Source organism: Lolium rigidum, chromosome 7 (genome assembly GCF_022539505.1).
Source record: "Lolium rigidum isolate FL_2022 chromosome 7, APGP_CSIRO_Lrig_0.1, whole genome shotgun sequence".
Taxonomy (NCBI): domain Eukaryota; kingdom Viridiplantae; phylum Streptophyta; class Magnoliopsida; order Poales; family Poaceae; genus Lolium; species Lolium rigidum.
In genome coordinates, this window is record NC_061514.1 from 69,037,199 (window position 1) to 69,041,971 (window position 4,773).

The 4,773-nt window shown below is 38.4% G+C and overlaps 1 long non-coding RNA gene across 1 annotated transcript; it reads left to right on the top strand.

Moving 5' to 3' along the window:
• Positions 1 to 1,234: 1,234 nt before the first annotated feature.
• On the top strand, positions 1,235 to 1,826 carry LOC124678757. The gene is made up of 3 exons (XR_006994637.1): positions 1,235 to 1,389; positions 1,484 to 1,548; positions 1,686 to 1,826. It is a non-coding gene; the product is annotated as an uncharacterized LOC124678757 (long non-coding RNA).
• Positions 1,827 to 4,773: the final 2,947 nt, after the last annotated feature.

A 4,773-nucleotide genomic window follows, 5' to 3' on the forward strand; every position in this document is an offset into this window, starting at 1 on the left:
CAACTTATAACTTCTTGCAAATCTGCATGTGGGATTATTTTTCATGCTTACCAATCTGATAATTCTTTCTTTTGCAGGTTTGTTTATGTACCAGCGCCACATACAGCTGCAGTGCTTTGTGAGGTTCTGCATGAGGTGCTTGTGGAATTTCATCTCGAGAGAAAGATATCGATAATTACATTGGACAACTGCACCACCAACGACAAGGCTGTGGAAGAACTCCAAGATAAGTTGGACTCCTCTTCTCTTATGGTGGGTGGTAAACTGTTGCATATGAGATGTTGCGCCCACATATTGAATCTGATTGTGAGAGATGGACTTGCTGTTTTGGGAGATGGTATTGAAAGGGTGCGTGATAGTGTAGGATTTTGGTCAGCAACTCCAAAGAGACATGAGAAGTTTGAGAAAACTTGTCGCTTGATGAACATTGAGTACTCTAAGAGGTTGTCCCTTGATTGCAAAACCAGGTGGAACTCCACATACATAATGCTTAGTATTGTTGTGATGTATAGGGATGTTTTTGATCGCCTTAGTCTCCGTGAAAAGCAGTTTAATTGTTGTCCATCTACTGCTGATTGGGATTTTGCCATAGAGATGATTGATAGGCTCAAACTTTTCTATGATATCACTACTTTATGGTCAGGAAAACATTATGTTACAGCCAATCTGTTTTTTCCTAAGGTTTGTGGTATAAATTTAGCAATTCGCAAATGGACAACACCTACTTATATGTAGTTGGAACAAATGTCAGAGGAGATCAGAGGGAAGCATGAGGTAATGCAACAGATGTCCGAGGAAATGAAAAAAAAGTTTGACAAGTATTGGTCTGATGTCCATGGTTTGATGGCTATTGCCACTGTTCTTGACCCAAGATACAAGCTCCATATGTTGCAGGCTCTCTATGGTTCTCTCTATGGACCTGAGGCAGCATGCACTGAGGTTGCTCGAGTGAAGTTGCTGTTGCGTGAGCTGTTGGTTGAATATCAGGATGACTCTTCTGCAGGAACAACACATGGTGCTACTGCTGAGCCAGTGGGTAAGCAAGGAGAAGATGAAGTCTTCAACATATTTGACCAGTACATGTCCTCACAACCCACTCGCTTCAGACTACGTTTGTTCACACCGAGCTAGACCCGTACCTAGAAGAGCCAACTCGCCCGGTAACAAAGGATTTTGATATCATTAACTGGTGGAAGTTTGGAGGAATCAAGTTTCCCACTCTGCAGCTTATCGCTCATGACATCTTTCCTATTCCAGTCACAACAGTAGCTTCAGAATCAGCATTCTCTACTAGTGGTAGAATTCTTAGCCCTCATCGCAGTAGGCTTGCACCAAAGTGTGTTGAAGCTATAATGTGTATGCAAGCTTGGTGCAATGCTGACATGCTTGGTAATTTACAAAACCATGCTTAGCTAATTTACTGCAGTACACATCTAGACCATTCACTATTTTGTCATCTAATGTTCATTGTTTGCAACTTCAGGGGACAACAACTCATCACTCTCTACAACGTTTCAGACTTGCCTTGATGAGGAGGATGAACCAATGGTAACTTCCATCTCAGTATTTGTCTTTGTTTTCACTCATTTTCATTTGCTCTGTGGTTAAAAAACTACAAATCAAATAACATTGAACCCACATATGTGCTATTGCCTCTTACATCTTTTTATCATTGAAATGAACAGGATGAAGAACTGTCAACTTGCAACAACTACTAGGCTGGAGATGACTTGAAGATTAACAAGCTAGAGATGTGGGATGTCCGGCTGTGTGCTTCAACTCAGCCAATCTGATTACCTTGCTTTTTAATTGTTACAAGAACTGGAACTCTCATTGTTGTAATTGAGCTATTAGTATTAGTGCTACGACTATTTAGTTATTTAGTTATGTGATATTGTGGTTAGACTTGAGAAGTTTATTTGTTGAAACTTCTGATGTTTCAATTATCTGCTAAAATTCCTGTTTCATTTGTCAACTTTTGCAGTTGTTTTGCTTTCAAATTACTGTTATTTTAGTGCCATTTTTCTACTGTTGATCCCCGCGGGGATACCCGTGGGGATCGGGTACCCGGATATTTCGGGGATGGGGATGATCTTCTCCCCGCGAAGCTTGCAGGGATGACGGGGATGGGGATTAGCGGGGATCGGGGCGGGGACGGTAGAGAGTCCCCCGGAGATACTCGTCCCCATCGCCACCTTGATACATGGCTTTGGTTGGCGGCCCAATGTTCTTCTCTAACAACATGCATACTCAAACCATTTCAACTCATGGCAAATCTCCCTTACTTCAGACAAGACGAACATGCATAGCAACTCACATGATATTCAACAAAGGTGTAACAGGTTGATGGCGTCCCCAGAAACATGGTTATCGCTCAACAAGCAACTTATAAGAACTAAGATACATAAGCGACATATGCATTACCACAATAGTTTTTAGGCTACTTTCCCATGAGCTATGTATTGCAAAAACAAGGAATGCATTTTTTAAAGGTAGCACGCAAGAAATTTACTTTGGAATGGCAGAAAAATACCACATAATAGGTAGTTATGGTGGACACAAATGGCATAGGTTTTGGCTCAAGGTTTTGGATGCACGAGAAGCATTCCCTCTCAGTACAAGGCTTTGGCTAGCAAGGTTGTTTGAAGCAAACACAAGTATAAACCGGTACAGCAAAACTTACACAAGAACATATTGCAAGCATTATAAGACTCTACATTGTCTTCCTTGTTGTTCAAAAACTTTTACCAGAAAATATCTAGACCTTAGAGAGACCAATCATGCAATCTAAATTTCAACAAGCTCTACGGTAGTTCTCCATTAATAGATTTAAACTACATGATGCAAGAGCTTAAACATGATCTACTTGAGAGCTCGAAACAATTGCCAAGTATCAAATTATTCAAGACAATATACCAACTACCACATGAAGCATTTTCTGTTTCCAACCAAATAACAATCAATGCTGAGGCTTTCAGCTTTCTCCATCAATATTAAAGTAAAACGAAGAACACAAGTGTTCAAATGAAAAAGCAGAGCGTGTCTCTCTCCCACACAAGCATGCTAGGATCCGAATTTATTCAAACACAAACAAAAATAAAAGCACACAGACGCTCCAAGTAAAGCACATAAGATGTGACGGAATTAAAATATAGTTTCACTAGAGGTGACCTGATAAGTTTTGATGAAGAAGGGGATGCCTTGGGCATCCCCAAGCTTAGACGCTTGAGTCTTCTTGAAATATGCAGGGATGAACCACGGGGGCATCCCCAAGCTTAGACTTTTCACTCTTCTTGATCATATCATATCATCCTCCTCCTTTGATCCTTGAAAACTTCCTTCACACCAAACTCAAAGCGATCTCATTAGCGGGTTAGTGCATAATCAAAAATTCACATGTTCAGCAAGGACACAATCATTCCCAACACTTCTGGACATTACCCAAGGTTACTTAAATTTAATGGAGCAAATAAACCCACTCAAACACAGTAAAAGAGGCAATGCGAAATAAAAGGCGGAATCTGTCAAAACAGAACAGTTCATAAAGACGAATTTTTTGAGGCACTTAACATGCTCAGATGAAAAAGCTCCTGTTTAATGAAAGTTGAGTACATATCTGAGGATTACTCATGAATTTTTTCAGCATTTTACGAGTTTTCTACAGAGAGAAAAACGCAAATTCGTGACAGCTAAGAAATCTGTTTCTGCGCAGAAATCCAAATCTAGTACCAACTTTCTATCAAAGACTTTACTTGGCACAAAAACGAAATAAACATGATAAGGAGAGGTTGATACAGTAGTAACAACTTCCAAGACACAACAAAACAATAGCAAAATAAAAACATGGGTTATCTCCCAAGAAGTGCTTTCTTTATAGCCATTAAGATGGGCTCAGTAATTTTAATGATGCTCACATGAAAATAGAAAATGAAGCAAAAGGAGCATCAAGAAGCAAATTCGAAACACATTTAAGTCTAACCCACTTCCTATGCATAGGAATCTTGTACACAAATAAATTAAAAAAGAACAAAGTGACAAGCATAGTAAGATAAAACAAGAGTAACTTCAAAAGTTTCAGCATATAGAGAGGTGTTTTAGTACCATGAAAATTTCTACAACCATATTTTCCTCTCTCATAATAATTTCCAGTAGCATCATGAATAAACTCAACAATATAGCTATCACATAAAGCATTCTTATCATGATCCACATGCATAAAATTATTACTCTCCACATAAGCATAGTCATTACTATTAATTGTAGTGGGAGCAAATTCAATAAGATAGCTATCATTATTATTCTCATCACCATAATCATCATATATAGGAGGCATATTGTAATCATAATTAATTTTCTCCTCAATAGTAGGTGGACTGAAAATATGATAGTCACAATTGTAATCATCATATATAGGAGGTAAAGTATCATCAAAGTAAATTTTCTCCTCCATGCTTGGGGGACTAAAAATATCATGCTCCTCAAAACCAGCTTCCCCAAGCTTGAATTTTCCATAGCATTAGCAACAATGGTGTTCAAAGCATTCATACTAATAACATTGTCATTAGCATGCATATAAAGTTCCATAGGTTTTTTAATTTTCTCTTCAAACACCTCATGTCCTAACTCAAGATAAATACTATAAAGATCTCTAATATTTTTGTTGTTTTCCATTAAGCCTAACTAGTAAAATAAAAACAAGAAACAAAAAGATATAATTGTAGAATCTAAAGGAAATAGCTTCGAGCACTCACACACCAGATAACGATGCTGCTG